This window comes from Vigna unguiculata, chromosome 8, assembly GCF_037176805.1.
Source record: "Vigna unguiculata cultivar grain cowpea cultivar isolate G323 ecotype 2 chromosome 8, ASM3717680v1, whole genome shotgun sequence".
NCBI classification, from domain to species: Eukaryota; Viridiplantae; Streptophyta; class Magnoliopsida; order Fabales; family Fabaceae; genus Vigna; species Vigna unguiculata.
The window spans coordinates 27359029-27380133 of record NC_140799.1 but is presented as its reverse complement, the minus strand read 5'-3'; the positions used below and the strand labels follow the sequence as shown (position 1 = coordinate 27380133).

At 28.0% G+C, this 21105-nt stretch overlaps 1 pseudogene across 1 annotated transcript; it reads right to left on the bottom strand.

Moving 5' to 3' along the window:
• Window positions 1-217: 217 nt before the first annotated feature.
• On the bottom strand, window positions 218-2059 carry LOC114194502 (ethylene-responsive transcription factor RAP2-13 pseudogene; annotated as a pseudogene). Its single transcript, XR_014984244.1, has one exon. The product of XR_014984244.1 is annotated as an ethylene-responsive transcription factor RAP2-13 pseudogene (transcript).
• Window positions 2060-21105: the final 19046 nt, after the last annotated feature.

Below are 21105 nucleotides of genomic sequence, written 5' to 3'. Positions count from 1 at the left end.
TAAACAATTCCGACACACTCACATGGATCATGTTTTGCACCTTTAACAACACAAATCAAAACGGACATTATTCACATACAGAGTACCAGCGTGAGTTAGTGTCTTATTTGAAAGTAATTATGTATCGGTTCTTTTTAATACGTCACTGGATTGATTGAAACCAGAAACAAGGTAGTATAATTATTAAAAATAAATTAAAAAAGAACACATATATAAATTGAGATACAAATAGAATTGAATTACATAGTTGGACGAACACCAAAACATGGACAAAAACCTAAGTCATTCTCCCTGGCCAAGCAAGAAAAAAAACTAGCTGGCCAAGGCAGAGAGATTTACAACATATTGACTTCACAGTCAATGTTCCAATGATAAACCAAAATAAAAAAATAAAATAAAATAAACCCAATTATCCAAATCCTACATATGCAACACTGCAATCTTCAAAAATTCAAATTGCAGCGGAGCCCCTACCACCTACCACTATACTAAATTATTATTATCATAATTACCGACAAAACATTTAAAAAACATGTGTTCAGAGAGAATCCCAATCGATCTCATAAGAAGGAAATTTCTGCAAATTAAAATGTGCAGAAGCATCTTCCCATTGCGGCTCGCTGACATCAAAGGTGAGATCAGAGAGCAGAGAAGAATCCACAGAGCCATCACTTTCAGGAGACTGAACAGGTTCGGCTTCGGCTTCAAGTTCAGGCTCGGCCTTGCAAGCAAGGTTCGGGTTGGCATCCTGGTTCGGATTCCGAGCCTCCTTTGGAGCTGCCTTTGACTTCTTCGATGATGATGACCTGCCACCCTTCTCCGTCTTACCCTGCTTCGGCATTTCGGCCAGGCTCTGACAAATGGCGTCGAGCTTAGCGTCCACGGCGGACTGCAGAGGCTTGTACTCGCCGAGGCAAGAGCCCTTGAGGTTCGGGAAGTTGAGCCTGGCGAAGTCGCCTCGGAGTCTGTACGCGGCTTTGTCGTACGCCAAAGCTGCTTCCTCGGCAGTGTCGAAGGTTCCGAGCCAGAGCCTGGTTCGGTTCTTGGGGAGCCTGATCTCCGCCACCCACTTTCCCCAATGCCTCTGCCTCACCCCGCGGTACAGCTTGGGGGGCTTGGGAGGCCCACCCACATGCTTCATTGCCACGGGCTTGGGGCCCAGGAAGTTGAGGGAGAGGGAGGTCTGGCTCTGAGCCTGCATCTGAGCCTGGATCTGAGAAACCTGAAACGGGCTTAGGTGGTTGAGCCCGAGAACAGAAGCGGGTTGTTGTTCAAAGCCTATTAGGGTTTGGGTTTGGAACAGGTAGGAGGAGGAAGGGTCTGAATAGAAGAAATTAGGGTGTGGAGGGAATGAGAGAGGGGAAGGAGAGTAGGAATATGAAGTAGAAGTGGAAGTTGAAGGTAAAGCTGAATCTGAAGATAAGGAGGGAGTTGAGGAAGGACTTTTCATAAAAGGTTCTAGAACTTCCATCAGCTCACCTCTGAATGGATCCGACTGAACTTGAGGTTGTCCGTTGTAGAAATCCATCGTTGCTGCCATACAAAATTACCAACTACACACGCAAATCTTAGATAAAAATTTCGTTCCAGTACTCCAAATTTGAAAATTCAAAAGCTTGGATGAGGTTTATAATAGACAACCTCTTTAATCCAAAGAAAATTCAGAAGAGAAAAAAAAAAAAAAAAAGAGCTTTGAGGGATCAAAAACAACCCTCGTGGCTGAGAAAAGAAAAGAATGATTTTGAAGTAAAAAACCGAAAGAAAAAACCTGGATCTCGATTCTGAAAACACCTGGCTTTGGAGAAATCCTTTGAAGTTTGATTCTGTGAGAGAATATGGCAAACCCAAAAAATCACGCGCTGAAAGACAGATGATTAACAGAAAGGGATTCAGAGAAGCGGGGCGTTACAGAGGGGGGAGGGGGGAGAGTAGAGAGAGAGAGAGAGAGAAAGAGAGAAAGGCGCAGAAATTTTGAAGGAGAAAAGGGAAGTGAGGAAGAAGAAAATGTTTGTTTGGTGAGAATCTCTCGGTCACTCTTGGGTTTGTGGTTGGGAGTGGGTGTGGTTATATAGGAGGAGGCGAAGTTGAATATGAGTGTTGATTCATAAATTAATTGAAAAGCAGTGAGAAGGGTGAATTTTGGCAGCAAGAAAGACAGCTAAGTATGATTAACGTGGGAGCCAATGAATGAAAGACACGCGCCGATGGTTGTCTGCACAAGACACGTGGCCACGCCATGCTTCAGGTGTGGCTGTCTTTAACGTTCCTGCGAAGCCAGTTTGACCGTGTCTTTGCGCGTTCACACCTCACTCTTCATTCAATTCCAAGCATCATTTTTTTTTCCTCAGCGTTAGCTCGTAACTCTCACTCGATATATTCCTTTTACTTCTATTTTTTAACTCAATAATTTATTAAATTGTTGTTCTTTTATAATTTCGTTCATTGCATTTTTACACAATTTTTATTTTTAGTATTTAACCTTTTCTTACTCTTTTAACTTTTAATCATTTATTTCAAAACATTTAATTATGCAAATAAAAAATGATTATATGTATAGAGATATCGAACTGAAACTTTCTGATTTTTTAATAAATTATGAATTATTTTTACAAGCGTTTAAAAGATGGAACTGATATCGCTAGGTCCATACAATTATTTACTTTTAGGAATAACTACTTTTAGAACTGGCCGTGCGGATTTTTCTTTTGTTTTTTTTATTTGAATAAAAAAGTAATATAATTATAATTATATTTAAATAAATAATTTATTTATATTGGTAAAAACGCATGTGTTCATTGTCTAATTTTAGAAATAAGTATAAATACTTTTTATTTATTTTGTAGATTATTTTTTTATTAAAAAAATATTGTAGTTTAAAAATAATTAATTTAAAACAAATTAAATAAATAAACAGTTAAATTTAATAAAACAATTATTTATTAAAGGATAAAATTGAAAATAAAAATGTAAACACCAAAATGAAATATTCTTTTATAGATAAATATATAATGAATTATACTAATAAAAATACTATCAATAACAATAATATCCGATACTAATAATAATAATAACAATCACAATAATAATAAAATTAAAAAATAACATTTTGATATGAATTTGTTTGTTTTAAATTATAAAATTAATACTAATTTATTAGTAATGTATAGTAAAACAACGTAATTATATGATTGAAAATTATAACTTCAAATTCGTAAGACGTTGCATACATAAATAATTCGAGAGTACAGGGTTTGAGATGTGGAGGTATATAATACCCAGACACATCCATAACAAGTAAAAAGAGGTCTCACATGGCCTAAAACAAAGTACAAAGTCTCATCCAGAACGAGAGAAGTTTAAACTACAAAAACTCCATCAGTTGTGGGCTCCATAATGAGCCCGATACTCATCCATAACCATCAAGCTGCGGCATCCCTATTATCGTTACCACTGCCAGGGGTTTTCACATCTGCTCACATCAATAAGATTGATGATCATCGCAATGGAGGAAACCACACACACAATCATACAAACAAGCAAAGGGTAAGCTAGTGAAAAAGGTTCTTATATCATAACACTCAACATACAGGTTCATAGTCAAACATAATTAACATACATCCACACAAGAGGTACCAAACTATATAAGACACCAAGAGGTTCGAAGCTCATTCAGATTCAAGTCAGCTCAACCTCATTCTCTGTTCCACGTAAGTTGTTCTTCTGTTCATGCTCTTTCTTCTCCAGCTTGTTTTCGTGGTTCTTGTTAGGGTTCACCGTAGTAATCTCGTTTTCATTCTGTGCCATTGTTCTCAGCTCTTAAGTATGCTCCTAGAGCTGTTGGGTTCGTTGTCGTAGGTGTCTGTGCTTTCCACTAGAATATGTTCAGGTGAGGGAAGCTAGGATTTTTCATTCTTTTATAAATAATGTGCCTGTTTTGGTTTTGTTGGGTGCTCTTGATGATTTGATGTACTTTTGATGGTGTGAAAATAATTTGTGTACTGTTTTTGGATGGATTTTTGGCTTTGCATGCGTGAGAGCGGGTGAGATCTGCTATGCTCGCCTAAGCGAGCCGTTTCTCGCCCAAACGGAAAGCTATTGCCTAAGCGAGAATAGCAGTAACTCGGCCCCTTTTGGTTTTCGAGTGCTCGCCTGAGCGAAGGCCTCTCGCTTGAGCGAGATGGGCTAGCTTGAGCAAGAACTCAAAATACTCTTTGTTTTCAATCTCGCTTAAGCGAAAGCTTTTCACTTGAGCGAGAGACCCTTGTCGCCTGAGCAAAAGCTCCTTAGCTTGAGCGAGATTGACAGCAGAGTTGTTTAAATGCGTGTATGCTCCCATGATAGATTTGTTTACCCTTTTAAAGCATGAAATATGATGCCAAAATTTTATACAACGTGCTTGTGTTTTCTTAAATTTTTGTTGTTTGGGATTTCGTGTTTTTACATGTTGAAACCAGTGAAAATCTGTCAGTTTAGCTTAAGCGAGATCAGTCTAGCTTAAGCGAGAATTTCTAGCTTAAGCGAGACCAGTTTAGCTTAAGCGAGATCAGTCTAGCTTAAGCGAGAATTACTGCAGAATTTTAATTCCTTACTTTAACTTGAACTTGTGGATTGATTCAATTACTTTTAAAAGCATGAATTGGGCGAATGGGTATGAGTAGAATGGTTTATGGCCTGTGATTGATAAGTTTAACATGACCTTGACATGTGACTTGTATAGGATGGTTGGTTATCAAAGTGGCATGGTTTTGGTATGATAAATGATTCAATATTGATTGTTGGAAGCATGATGATTGGGTTGGTTAGGACGTAATTCCACGATAGTTTCGTGGTGGTGCCTCATTTGGTTAGGAAGTAATTCCATGAGCCTCTAGGTGAGACTTCATGGTGGTGCCTCAGTTGGTCGGGACGTAATTCCATGACCTTTGTTAGTGGGAGTTCATGGTGGTACCCCATCTATATAATTTAGTAAGGATTCAAGGTAAGGTTGCATCCTGACTCTCTAAGGAGTCAGTTAGTTTCACATAGAGCGGACTGACTCTTGTGGTGAGAGTAGCAGAAGGTCTGAAACCCATTAAGGGCTAACCTTGTGTGGGGGGTTGAGACATTATAACACTTAGCTCGGGGGAGAGCAGCTCGGTAGAGCAGGAAAGTCCACCACAAGTGCAAGCATCCGCTGAATCCGACTAATTATATGTATCCGGATGAGCCGTGTCTGAGTCTTAGTGTATTGTTTGGAAGGTCAAAACATGATTGGTTGATATTTGTATCTTTGGCTATGAAAGTTGTATGCATTGGTATGATAAAGATCGTTTTCTACTATAGCTTACCCTTTTTGCTTGTCGTATATTCTGTGTGTGTGGTGTTTTTTTTTTTGCAATGATCATCAATTTATTGATGTGAGCAGATACGAGAACTCCTCGTGGTCAACAAGATAATGGAGATTCCGCTGCTTAGCTTTGGGTTGGATTATGTCGTCCAAGTTTCTTTTAGGGTTGTAGCCCATGTACTTATCTGCCCCTTGGGCAATTATTTTGAATACTGTAGACTTTTACTCCACTTTGGTCACTGGCATCTTGGTGTGCCTAAATTTCTGTTCAGGTTTCTCTTGGTTAAATGTTAGGAGTAGTGTCTATACTCCAGACCTTTATTTCCGATATTATCTTGTGTGATATGTCCTTTAATTAGCGTGATTAATTAAATGGGGTGTTACTAAAATTCTGAAATGTTAATTCTTTTAATTTTATAAATTACATATTAAGATAAAAATCAAATCAGTAAAAAAAATATGACAATCATATTACTTCAAGTGATCGTAAAGACTTTAATTGTAAAAAAAATTAAATATTTTAAAAGGTTTAATTACGTTTTGATATTTAATAAACCTAGAAACTTTCAACTTTCAATTGAGTTTCTACACTTTGACTTTTTTGTTCCATGACAATTATATCGTGATAATTAGGGATGTCAATAAAATTCGTACTCACATGTATCCGTGGATAAAACCAGCAGCAGGTAAGAAATAGAAATAGATATATTGTAAATAGATACCTGCAGGTAACTGATACAAATATTTTTTATACCCGCATGTTAACGGAGCATGTACGAGTATCATAATATTTGTACCCGGGGATACCCGTACCCGCTATACTCTAATTTAAATTAAAAAAAATAAAAAAAAATTAAAATATTAACATATTGATTCTGAATGCAATAGAGGGGCCATGACACCCTTCCATCTTTTTCTTATATTTATATAATTTCATATATATTTTTTAATATTTAATATTTTAATATATATTTATATTCTAATAAACTTTTATATATTTATATGTATAGATGAGAAATAGTTTTGTTTTCCACATTTATTTTTTAATTTTATTTTTAAATATTTTTTAAATCAAAAAATTATTTTATTAATATTATTTTTGAAGTGATTATTTATTTAATTTAATATTTTTTATTTGATTAGTTTTCAAACTTAAGCATTATTAATGAAAATTAATTATAATAAAATAAAAATTATTTTATATTTAATTTTATAATTATAATGATAACAATAATTATAATTTTATTATTTTTTATTATCATAAAAAAAAGTAAATACAATGTTTTTACTAGATTATATAAAAATTTTAGAATTACTCTTTTGGTTTCTATTTTTGTTCAAAAATAATAAGTTGGTCATTGAGTTTTTTTTAGTCTCAATATGGTCTCGATTTTGGAAAAAATAATGCAATTTTGTCATTTTTTTCATTAAATTTTTTGAATCGGACCAATGTTTTTTCATCAAAATTTTTAGATGAAAAAATAGATTAAAAGAGTAATTCAACTAAAATTTGGGCACCCCCAACATATTGACTGAAGATCCGTCATTGTCTGAATGAGTTAATTTTTATCAATTAATTTAAAAAAAAAATCATTTCTTTGTAAACTATCATTCAACATTTAAATGGGTTATTTGGACTTCATTTGAAATTTATGGATGTTATGTACTATTGTATTTTATTTAAATTTACCATTAAAATATGTTGTTAAATATTTTTTTTTTGTAAATATTTGCAGGTACCGGTGGATAATAAAAAATTATGTGAGTACCCGCATTATAGATACTCGATGAATATGGGTACGGGTATAGGTTGGATATTTATCTAGCGAGTATGGTACAAAGTGAATATTTATCCAGCAAGTAGGGTAAGGAGGAGCTACTACATGTATCGTATTTGTCCCGTTGACATCCCTATTCATAATATATCGTTGCAAATTATCATAATGACGGGAATCTATCCCAAGTATTTATTGTTTTATTTAGCTAACATTATTCTTAAAGTTCATAAAAATTATAAATTTATAAAATTAAAAATTAAAAAATTAAAGAAATATATAATATCACAAAATAAAAAATTATAAATATATAAAACTATGAAACATAAAATACAAATATATAATTTTATGATTTAAAAAATTTATAATTTTATATTTTATAAAATTTTAAATATTTTATAAAACTTATATTTTTACAAAATTAAAATTTTACATAATATATTTCTATAAAATTATATAAAAATATAAAAATATAAAATATAATTTTATCAAAACATATAAATATAAAAATGTAAAAGTATAAATTTATCTATTTTATATAAAAACATAAAATATAAAATATAATTTCTATAATTATATTTTTATAATTATAAAAATATAATTTTATAAAAATATGATTTTACAATTTTATAAAAATATATAATTTTAAAAAAAAATATAATTTTAAAAAAATATAATTTTATAAAAATTATAAATTTATACAAATATAAAATTATAAAATGATATAATGATATAATTATAAATTATACAATTACGAAATTATAAAATTATAAAATTAAAAACTATAAAATTATAAAATCATTAAATTATAAATTTATAAAATTATGAAATTATACATTTTTTAAATCACAAAATTATATATTTTTATTTAATATTTGATAATTTTATAAATTTATAATTGATACTTTTTTATTTGTAATATTATATTTTTTTAATCTTATAATTTAATGTTTTATAAATTTATAGTTTTTCTTAGTTTTAAGAATAATTTTAGATGAATACAAAAATAGATCTTTGAGATATGTCATTATGATACTTTACAACTATATATTATGTATGTGACAATATTTAAACTGTGTAATGTAATAGTGTAAGATAACTATCATCTCATATGGATAGGGATGTCAATGGGGCGGTTAGGGTATGGATAGTAGTTCCCCGTACCTTACTCGTTGGATAAATATTTGTCCCATACCCGTACGGGTATTCGTTATGCGGATATCTGTTTTTTTTTTTCATATTCATGGGTATCCACGTGTACCCGCAGATATTTGCAAAATTATTTAAAAAACAAATTTAATCATAAATTTTAATAAAATAAAATAAAATACATCACTATCATAAATTTTAAATAAAGTTTAAATAAACTCAAGTTGATATAAGTCCAAAAAATTGTATAAGTAAATATAAGATGACATTCAATACAATGGAAATTCTTCTTTAATTAGTGTTTTGATCAACAAACCCACTTCCTTCGACTGATTTCCAAAAAATAAACAAAATAAACAAATAATAAACCTCAATTGTCACGTGCCAAATATTCTTATTTTGATTCCATCATTTGACAACAAGCATACTATAAATGTCATTGTTTATATAAGGTTTGATGTATATGCCTAATTTCAAAGAAAGGAAAAGAAGAATGTCAAGGGGTGTAAGTTTAGCGGGTACGGATATCTACGGGTACGGATACTATGATATCCGTACCTGCCCCGTTAATATGCGGGTATCAAAAATACCCATACCCGCGGATAGCGGGTATCCATTTTTAATATTCATTTCCTACCCGTTGCGGGTTTTATCCGCGAATATCCGCAGGTACAAATTTTATTGACATCCCTATGATGATAGAGAAATCTAAGAGCAGAGACTCAATTGAGAATGTTTGAAATTTTGAAGACTCAATAGATTACCAAAATTTAATAGGGACTCAACTGAAAGTTCACAAATTTATCAAAGATCCAAAACATAATTAAGCCTATTTTAAATAAAAAAATTTTCTAATGAAAATTTAGTTAAAAAGATTTAAATTTATCATAAATTTAAAATTTAATTATATTAACTATTTATTTTTATAATAATAATATAAAGTAACATTTGCATTATTTAAATTGATAAAAAAATTAAATATTAAATGTTGAATTTAAAAATATAATTAAATTTATAAATGACTTAATAAAATTTATATAACTTATTAAAAGTCTTAATTAGAGCAGACTGGAACCAGCAAGGATTTTCTAATGAAAATTTAATTAAAAAGACTTAAATTTATCATAAATCTAAAATTAAATGAAATTAATTAATTATTTTTATAGTAATAATAATATAAAGTAACATTTGCATTATTTAAATTGATAGAAGAATAAATATTAAATGTTGAATTTAAAATTATAATTAAATTTATAAATAACTTAATAAAATTTATATAACTTATTAAAAGTCTTAATTAGAGCAGACTGGAACCAGCAAGGATACGCGTCAGGGCGCGTGATGAGAGATGGGAGCATTAATTAATAGGGTGAGAGAAAGTAGAAAAGTGGTTGATTATTGTAGAAAAAGTTTTGAGAAATTTACTCATCTTCATGAATTGTTGTAAAATCTCTCGACTTTAATATGGAGATGCATAAAATTTTAGCTTAAAATGAAAATTATTTTTCTGTTTTAAATACATCTCCTTCTGTAATTATAAATATAGTAATTTATTCAAATGTAAATCTTATAAAAAAAGAGTATGAAAATAAAAATTATAAAATGGTTTTAGAAAAGAGGAGGGAAAAAGGTGAAGTAGCAATAAGTAGAGAGATGATTGATGGAAGAAGAAAGGTTTGACTTCATGGTTGCATGCAAAGGTGAAGAAGGAAGCAACCAGGAATGGGTGCAAGGAATAGAGTAGACTAGAATATGGACCATCCCTTAAGTGTTACTATTGCAACTTCCACTTGCACCCTAATTTATTTATATTTAATCATATAATAAATAATTTATTTAATGCATATTATATTTTAATGTTCTACATACTAACACTACATATTTCAATTTAATTGAGATGTGTGAACGTGAAAGATAACAGAAGAATTTAGATCAAACTGTTTCATTTATCAGTTATCTAATTTTAAAAAAATTATTAAATGTTGAAAGTAAAAAATTGATCGTATGAAATATTTGAAAAGTTTTTAATACTTTTTTATATTTTGATAATATTTTTAGTAATGGATTTTGTGAATAGAAATATAATCAAAGTTTGTGTTATGATCAAAGTTAATGAATTAACATATAAAAATAATATTACAAATATATTAAACGAAATTATAGACATCCAAATTTATTTCAATACTCTAACATCGTAACACACCACACCATAAACACCTTCTACTTATTTCAATTACATCATCATGTTTTTATTTTTCATTTTTTTTAAATATAAAAACAAGAAGTGTCTCCTATTTCACAATTTGTTTTGTTTAAAAATACGTTTAAGTTCTACAATCTCAAAATTTTTCTATTTAGAAAATCGATGGAAGAAGATTTAAAAAAACAAAACACAATAAAATAAGATTAGGATTAATCGAAGTATGTTTGAAGCATACAATATATTTTAAGAGATGAAGCAAACTATACATGATTTTTTCAATGTAGTGAAACCTTTTTAGTGAAAATGCTTTTCTAAATTGATAGTGAAATCAAGCATTACAAAAGGATGATAAATGATATTAATTGAGTAGGTTTCGAATTGAGAAGTTCACTAACCAACAAACATAAGTTGAGTACTGAGGGAAGGAACATATTAATTAATTTAGTTGAGTGTTACACAACTAGGCATATTGGTCAAAATTGATGGGAATGTTATTTGAGAAGCCTTCAATAAAGTGGAGATATTTAGGCTACTTTTGATAAAGTATGTATTGAGATAATGTAACAAAATAAGGAATTGTTAAATTATATCATGTTAATAAATTAAAAACAATTTTTGATCGAAAATTATATGAAAATGTATTATGATATCATAAAAAGTTATAGTGTGTTACTCTTAATACAATTTTTTAAAATTTCTTAATTTAAGTCCTTTGAGGTACGACATAAAAAGAAGTAACCTTAAGGATAAGTTAGCATTTTAAAAAAATGGTGAGAGATTTTTTCACTAGGTACCTAGTAAATGGATAAGAAGTATATAGGTTAAACCACTTCCTAGAATTTAGGGGTAGGAATTTAAAGTGGAGTAAATGCATAACCACTCTCTGTTATCATCGTTTAGAAGTGAAGATTTGTATTAGCTTACACGTTAAAAGAATTAGAAGATCAATATAAAGACTCCATGTTCAGTAATAAGTTTTAAAACATTTAAAAATTATAGTTTTATGTGTGAGATTAATTTATTTTTTAAAAATCTAACTATATAAGTATAACTTAACCTTATAATATCATATTTAATAATAAGATTTCTACTTATTTATATCATGTAAATCAAACTCACACATAAAATTATAATTTATCTTTTTTATTTCTAGTTGATATAAGATTAACACCCTTCACGTCAAGGTATGTACATCTTTCACATGAGACAAGATATTATAATGAGTGGTTTAATAGTAGGTGACACAATAGGCTAACAAACAACAAATCTTATTATTATGATATACTTAAGATGATTTTGATAATATCTTAAAAAACAAACTTTAAACCTAACTCAATTATACGAAACTAACTTGTAAGATGAACTTTGCACTCACTTATATATGGTAAATCTGTCCTATTTTTAGCTCATATGAGATCTTCAATGTTTATGTTTTACAAATTATATTTCCAATAAAATATGTTTATAAATAATATTACTTAGTTGTATTTTATATCAATTTGAAAACTTTCTTTGCATGTAGTGACATATATTGATTAATAACTTTGGAAACTAAAATAATATATTCAAATTAAATATAAATTTAATGTTTAATCTCCATGTAAATTACTAAATTCTATTATTAGCACCCCAAGTGAACATTTCTTATAACACCAGCTATCTAAGAGAAAATTTCTTTTACAACCCACATCTATCTTACATCCATAAAGAAACACTACAAGAAAATTACTGAATAACAACCAATTCTAGAGATAAAAATTATATAAACTAAAAGTTATTGGTATATAAAAGAATGTCTATTATGAATAAAATATTATAATTGGTTTGTAGATTAAAATCTAAATTGGTATCTAAAATTAGCTACCAATATTTTAGTTACAAATGATTAAGTGTCTAAATTAGTCTCTAATCTAATTTACAGACTAATAATTGGTAGCTAATATTATAGGCCAATTTAGATTTCAAAAATCAAGTATAATTTTGTATTTAGAGATTATTTTAGGTATCAATAATTTTTAGTTTATAAATTCATATCTAGATTAATCAGTATAATAATTAATTATTTTGAATTTCTAAAATTGGTTGTTATTTAATAATTTTCTTATAGAGAATACATACACAATACTCATAGAGGAAAAAACTTCATTAAATTTAAGGACCAAATTTTAAAATTATCTTAAAACTAATAAAAGTTTAACTATTGCTTTTTTCAAGAATGTGTTAGTTAAAAAAAGGGAAGAAGTGCAAAATAGGTTTAGTTTTTATTATAATGACTAGTTTTAAACTCATGTTTACACACATATTGGGTTAATGTTTGTTTGTGTGTTTATTTAATGAGACTTAGAGTGGTTGATGAAAGAAAATAAATATTTTTAAGTTTATACTTTGGTTATGAATAGAATCAAGTTTAGAAAGTCAATATGTATGTAAAAAATATAAATAGTAGAAGTGCAAAGGATAAAGCATATGCAGATATATAGAATAGACTCTCTAAAAATATAAAGGATATGTAAAAATATGTATAATAAATTCACTAAAAATACAAATTAGTGTATGAACAAAATGATCTAATGTGTATTGTTCGATTCGTCTAATCAGTGCATTGACAAATTCATCTAATATGTGTTTTTAGACTCGTTTAATTAGTATATGGACACATTCGTCTAATGTGTATTGTTATACTTGTCTAATTAGTATATGAACAAACTTGTTTCATGTATATTACAAGACTCATATAATCAAGTAATACATAGAATTGTAGAATCGTCTAATGTGTATTAATAGACTCATCTAATATGTGTATGAGCAAACTCATATAATATATATTGGTAGACTCATAAAAGAAAATACCTTAGGACCAAATTTTAAAACTATTATAAAACTAATAGAAGTTTAATAATTATTTTTTTTTAAAAAAATATGATAGTTGAAAGAAGGATTAAATATGTTTTTGGTCCTTTCACTTTCAATGAAAATTGAAATTAATCATTTTTCAAAAATTTTGTTCAATTTAGTCCCCTAACTTTAGTAATGTGTGAATTTAGTCCTTTTAACCAAATTTTGTTAAATTTATTTGACGTTTTAAACACTTTTCATGATAGCATTTTAGTTGTTTATACTGTTTGACACATTTTCGCTTCAATGTTAATTGAGAACTGTGTTTGAAAAGTTGTGTGAATATAGTCCTCTTAACCAAATTTTGTTAAGTTTATTTGACGTTTCATGACGTTGGACACATTTTCGCTTCAATGTTAGTTAAGAATCGTGTTAAAAATATTAAATAAATTTAACAAAATTTGGTTTAAAATAACTAAATTTATGATTAAAAGAATTAAATTCATATATTTTTTAAATTAAAAGATTAAATTGACCACAAGAATAAGTAAGTTTAATTTTGAATGAAAGTTAAAAGATAAAATTATATATAACCTACCAAAGGAAAGAAGTCTACTGTTCAGTTTTTATTTTAATAATTTTTCGATAGTTGGAAAGAGTGTGCCACGTGGATGCGCAAGACAGGCACTCAAATTGCGGCGAGTGTGGGCAATTTTAGACCCAAGCGCTGATACGTAAAGTGTGAGATAAACGGCATGGTTGATGGCGCCTTTATTCTTGCGTGGAATACACGCTCTAGAAGAAGCGTCAGCGCAGACTTGATGCTTTCATGGGACTCCGCCTCCAAAATTTGCTGGTTAAGTTAGTTGAACAAAGCGTGGAAATGAACAATGACTAGGTTTTTCGTTTAAACTAAAGTATTAAAATGTTGTGCCACAAACAGCTTCTTATCTTATCATTCATCACTCTTTTTCCTACTAACATGGCTGCTACTGCGTATTCTGCTTCAGCACTTCATACTAAACAACTATTAAAGCAGATTCCATTCATAACTTGTCAACATTTTCTCCTTCTTCATTCATTTTCTTTCTGTTCATGTCTACAATAATTACCTCAAATTCAACTGCACCACGTGACAATAATTTCGCACTTTTTTTTTTCTTTGCTATCAATTATCAAAAGGAGAATTAATTCTTCCTCCATACACCTCCCATGCTTTCAATTTCATTTATATATAATTACTCACACACCAACTACAAATGTGCCTATCTTCTCACTTCACGCTTCTTTCCAAAATATATTTTAAGCAAAAACATCCACTTGCCTTTTTTACTTCTAAAATATGTTGTTGGTGATACGTTATTATAGATATCGGACAATAAAAAAAAGTATATTTCTCTGTTTTTTTTCCTATATAATTGTCTTTATATTTATATATACCAGTAAAATATATGCGTGCGTTGACATTTTTTTATAATAATAAAAGCTAATAAAACTATAATTATAAAAATAAATATAAATAATTTTTATAATTTGATTATAGATAGTTTTTATTTAATTTGTAGAAGAATTTTATTTATTTAATTTATAAAGGTTGTTAAATTTTAAAAGAATAATTAAATAAAAAAACAGTTAAATTAAAAAAATTGCTTAAAAAGTAAAATTAGAGAAAAAATGGACAACAAAAACAGAATTTTTCTATATATATTTTTCAAAATAGTGATTAATCTTATCAGGTTTAAATATAAGTAAATTGGTCTTTTAATCTTGAAGATTAAGAGTCCCAATTCAATATCGTATTAAGTTAATCCAAACTACATAAGATAAAATAAGTTGAATTATTTTCTTAAAAGTACACGATCTTCAGTCTTAAACCGATTAGACAAAGAAACTAATTTTATAATGATCCAATCCAATCATATATCAAACTAGTTCATCTAATCATACAAATCGAACTACTCTTTAAAGATATACTTAATTTTATTATATTTTAAATGTTTGATAGCAATATATATTCCTAAAACTTTTAACGTGATTAGAAGTTGTAAATAAGCTTGAGCATGAGATTGATTTTTATATGCTAATAAACTAAACTTGATCATTCAAAGTCTTTAATTCTTCTTTGGTGTGTGATAAAGAAATCTTAAGACTTTTTCTTATCACAATTTATGTTGCCTAGTGGTGTAGAGGTCTATGTGCAGATATTATCTTCCCTATTCTATCTTATAGCATGAGGTCATCCAATGGAAGAAGCATAACTTTTCGTTTTTGTTCTTGAAATAACCAACACCAACACACATAAAGAGGCCTTTTTTCGTCAGCATGTGTATTTTTGAATGAGACTTCATATATTCTAGCAAAAGAAAAAGAAGATCAATTTGCCATTAAGCAAATTATTTGTGGAGTATGATGGCAATGTGCGATGTTGTGATGATTAATTTTCGCTTTCAATATCTTATTGCGGAAACATGCGAAGAAATATTCACGGTACGTGTATGGAATTCCTAAAAAAAAGTCAATTCAATTATAGGCCACTTGTGTTCCAACTTGCATCTATGCTCTCGACGATGCAAACACATTTTCTTCATTTTAAATTTCGACTTCTTATTTTTTTTCATGGCAAAAAATATGTTACAACCTTAAGTATGTTTCGATAAGATAATTTTGTTAGAGTCGATCATTGTATTTAAGAAATTGTCTGATTTGAAATTTGGATCTATGTCAGTTATATTCTTTAAAGGCATTTCAAAAGTTGAAAAAAAATGTATGTTTAATTTATTCTGACTTACTCTTAAATTATATGAGACTATTGAAAGTATCAAAACAACTATGTTAGTGTCTTCTTGGGATTTGCAACCACAATGAGTTTATTTGATTTTTATTTGGGGAGAGTGTTGTTTTTCTTCAAGTCCTCTTATGTTTCATAACCTCTTCACCTATATGTAAGGATGCTCTGCTTTAGATTTTGATCATTAACTCAACCTTATTTCAAATTAGCGATTCACTCAAAGGGTTCGCTCTAAGTCATTTCACAAAGACATCTACAAACATCTCTTCATTAGGTTGGAAATTGCACACAATGATATCACAAAAGCAACAGAGGTAGTCATTTAGCAACTCATTCTCCTGTTGTTTTATATTGAATAAATTTACGATTCTTGGTGGTTTCTCTTTATTGGTAGCAAATTGTTCAAGAAACTTTTGAGAGAAAATGGGAAAAGTGGTAACCATTCCATAAAAAAATTCTATTGAACCATTGTAAAGTGGTTCATGTGAAAGTGGTGATGAACATTGTACATTAATCAATTAAGAATAAAAGTAGGTTAATAATGAAATTAACTAATATGTTTACATATTTGAATATCCTGGAACATGAGGTTCTTCTTTGTCTCTTCAACCTCATCCCATGTAGGAATGACAGTAGAAACATGCCATCGAGATATGAGTGGCATTTGCACATAACAATCTAAACTACATCTCTCTTATATTTATTTTAAAATATATATGGTAAATCACCTATAATTTATTCTATAAGATTTAAAACAAACTAATGACTTAATTATTAATTCACTCCTTCAAACCAAAATATTAATTACTCTATATAATATTTACTATTTTGTATATTTTAAATTTCAATCTTAATATTCAATAATTAAATTTAAACATTTAAAATGTAATCAAATATTCAAAATTTAAAACTTACACATCTAAATAACATGAATACAGTATCAATTATGAACAAAAATAATTCAATGGAGACATTCATACATTTTCATGAGTGTGACCTCCAAGAATAATTACAATATCAATTTCAAAAAGAAAATGGAGGTTTAGACCACTTACCTTATACATACCGACCCAGTGGTAGGTAGGTGCGGATCCGATGCTAAGGTAGATAGCATGCAGGCCCACGAGTACAAACACTCAATCTTGAAGGGAATATGGAAATGTTACGATTCTATTAAGGTCTCGAATAGTTACAATGTACAATATTGATGAGATTCATCAGTGTTTATGAAAAAGGAAAATGACCTTGAAGGTAATAAAGTCAAGAGGGATGCCATGTAATATAAAATAGGATCTTGTGTCCAAAGGTAGGGATATCTAATCTTGAACTCAGTTGTAGTGCATACAGAGAATATCAGACTATTACTAACTTGAGCATCAGAGTGCCTACAGGTACTCCACTCCTAGGAGCATGGATTAGAAGCAACTAGAAGGCGAGTCGTGAGGGCAGGAGAAAGAAGATCGAATGCTCTTGAGATCGTTTGGTTTCATACATACAATAACAATGTGTTTGCTTAGTAAAAATGATTAAATATATTTTTAGTCCTTAAATTTGAACGAAAAATTGAAATTTGTTTATGTTCCAAACTTTCATACAATTTGATATTCAAACTTTCAAAATAAATAAATATAGTTTTTATAATCCAGCAATGTGATTTTTTTTTTGTTAAATGGTGTTATAAAGTAACATTTGAGTAATTTACACGATTTAAAACATTCCAGATCAAATATTGGCTTGAAATATTATGTAATACGTAAAAAAAGTTAACATCATTAAATTAAAATGACTATGTCCATTTATTTTTAAAATTTTATGATAAAAATATATTAAAGTTTTAAATAAAAATGAATTTCAAATTAATATACAAGTTTAAAAATTAAAAGATATCTAACCTCCTTGAAAAAATATATATAAAGTTCAAAGTTTACCAGTATGTTGATATCAGACACGTCCCTTTGGTATTTTAATAAAAGGTTTAGATCGAGGATAACTCTACAATTTAAACCCCGAAACCATTAACCTCAGTGTATGCTTGTCGTGAACACAAAAATTAATGAAAGGAGTCTGTTTCTAATAATAAGAAAAGTAGAATAAATAACGAAAAATTGTGTTTATCGATAGTGTTACTTTTTCTTTTGTTTAGTTGTCATGATAACCTTTTGATTGTGAATGCTACCAATTGCTCAACTGTTTTTTTTTTGTTTTTTGTTTTTTTGTTTTTTTAAGCCCTAATGCTCGTGTCACACAACATCATTTCAGAATTTATGTACTCAATTTCTAGTATGTGAATTAGGTAGCTTATGGACAAACAATTTCATAAATTAACTTAAAATCAATTTATCTACGAAAAAACCCTTTCGTAGATTTTTTTTTATATTTTATTTTCAATTTGTACACACACTCATTTGAACTTGCCAAAAAAAAAAATAATATTATTATTTTCTTGAAGTCTTTGTAGAGAAACTTGTATATACGTACTCATAGTTTAACTTTTCATTTGAGACTCAAACACACCTATCTCTCTCTCATTTTGATGGTCACCCATTTATTTTTATATTGATGTTAAATATAAATTATCATCAAGTGGTTCGAGGGTAATGAAGTTGATATAGTGTAACACATTAACGTAAAATGAAGCATTACTAACTTACTAAGAAAGAAGTTTAGCTAACGTACGTGGAAAGAAAAATGGCGGATATGAACCCATGAACGAGATTTAGTACTTATGCATGCATAATAATAAAGCAAAATCGGTAATTACTTAGTGTATTAAGTTGTTAATTAAGAAGTTATTAGCATAATCCCACACCACATGGAGCGTGTTTGATGGAGGCAGTTACCCAATAGTGATATAAATTTTGATATTGATGTTTTCCTTTGATATTATCTTTATATATTTACTAGTGGAAATGAGATATTTAGTTATATCATGTATTTTAAAGGAAAACAAAAGTGATTGTTACATAAAGAATGGTACTCTGTAGTTGTTCATGGTATTTATTTAGATAGTTTTCGTTTAATTTTAAAATATAATGAAGAGCAAAATAGGAATATAAAATATCTGTATCAGAAATAGAAAATCCGTTTATATATTGTTATATATATTTTAATTTTGAGATATATAATTATTGTTTTTTCTTTTTTAATTTTAAAATATAATTAAAAGTAAGATATGAATATAAAATGTATTCATTAAAACAGAAAATGATTTATATATTGTTAGTTATTTTCAATTTTAAAACATAACTAAGATTAAAATAAAAATACTAAATTTGTATCTCATCATATATTATTATAAAAAAAATTCTTCTCCTAATTTTCAAATATTATCGAAGTAAGATAGAAATATAACATACGTAAATAGATTAATATGAAATAATAAATCAATAAAGTTTTGTGTAAAAGTTTTTATAAAATAAAACTAGAATAATTTTTTGATTTGAAATTAATTTGTTAAATTTTTAGAATTTATTTTGTAATCTATAAATTTATTTTATTTATTAATTCGAAAAATTCTTACAGAAAAGTTGAAAATTGTGTAAGAAAGTGAGTTTTGGACTTTTGAATGACGGTGGGTCCCGCTTCAGTCACCATTTGTTTTCTGTCTCCTCATTGTCAACAATTTTGCCTTTCAACGCGGTTTCATATGATGAAAGATAAAAAGGTTAGTCACAATTCCTTATGCGATTTTCATTTTTTTATTCAAATAATTTAAATTCTAATTGAATTCATAAAATTTATATTTTTAATTAAGTTTAACTGGAATTTAAAGTACTATTATTTTTAATTTTTGTTAGAATTTTTTTTTTCAGTATAGATAATAAGATTCATCTTTAAGATTGTTATAATTGGAAGATGATTATTTATCGTTGTTTAAGAGGTTGGAGCCTTGAGTTTGTCGGTGCAAAGAATGTTCAATTAATTTGAAGACAATGAATGGCTCAAATCACGTTTTGATGGTTATGTTAACGCCATATCCGTTATCTTTGGTATCCGTTATCTTTGACCAAACGGAGCATCCTCAAATGAAATGATGCAGTAATATTTAGATAAAATTCTTAATATTTATTCAACATTAAACTATTATTGACAATTTTAAACTGTTAAAAAAATATTTAATTTAATTTTCTAAAGTTAAAACTAGTGGACCTGACCAAAATTAGTTATATCAATTATTTTGCAAGCATTCAAAATAAATTAATCTTACAAAAGATAAAAAAAAAACAAATTGAGATAAAAGTTGGAGGCCAAACACCACTATTTATTTTCATTACTTAAAATTAACTTAGATATAAATTAAAAATATTTAAAAAAACTAATAAAAATGGTGTTTATTAATATGTTAATACTATAACTATTTTTTTTATTTATACCTAAAGAACTATTTTCGATAATTGATCGATATTCATTTTTGTTTTACATATTTCACCAACAATTTTATCCATTTTAATATAAATTATTTTATTTTTAAATTTTTTTATCTATTTTTATAACTTTTTAAGAATATATTTTTTAATTTAATAAAATTTTAAATTGTGTATCAATTTTGTATAATAATAATAATTATTATAATTATAGTCATTAATTTTTTTATTTTTTATTATCATAAAATAAAAATGGATATACTCGTGCTACTAGTGTCTTTTAAAGTTTTTATGACAAAATTTATTTAAATTTATTTTAGTGTTGAATAGAGAAGAAAGAAATAAAATAGAATGAAGATAAATAAACACTACATTAAATAATGCTTTAAAAAATAAAGAATCAGATGGTAATAAAAAATAATGAGTTTAAAAACTTAGTGTGATGTTTTGTGGACCGACTTGATTCATATGTTTTCGGTACTTAAATTCATGTATTATATGCGAAATTTATACTATATATAAAGAAGATTATTTTAAACAACCGTAATTAATTTTTGATGTATTAATATAAATTACTTTTTTAGTTATTTTGTGTTTTAAAATTTATACCTGTTTTTTTATAATATTTTTTAAGAATATATATTTTTAATTTAATAATACTTTTG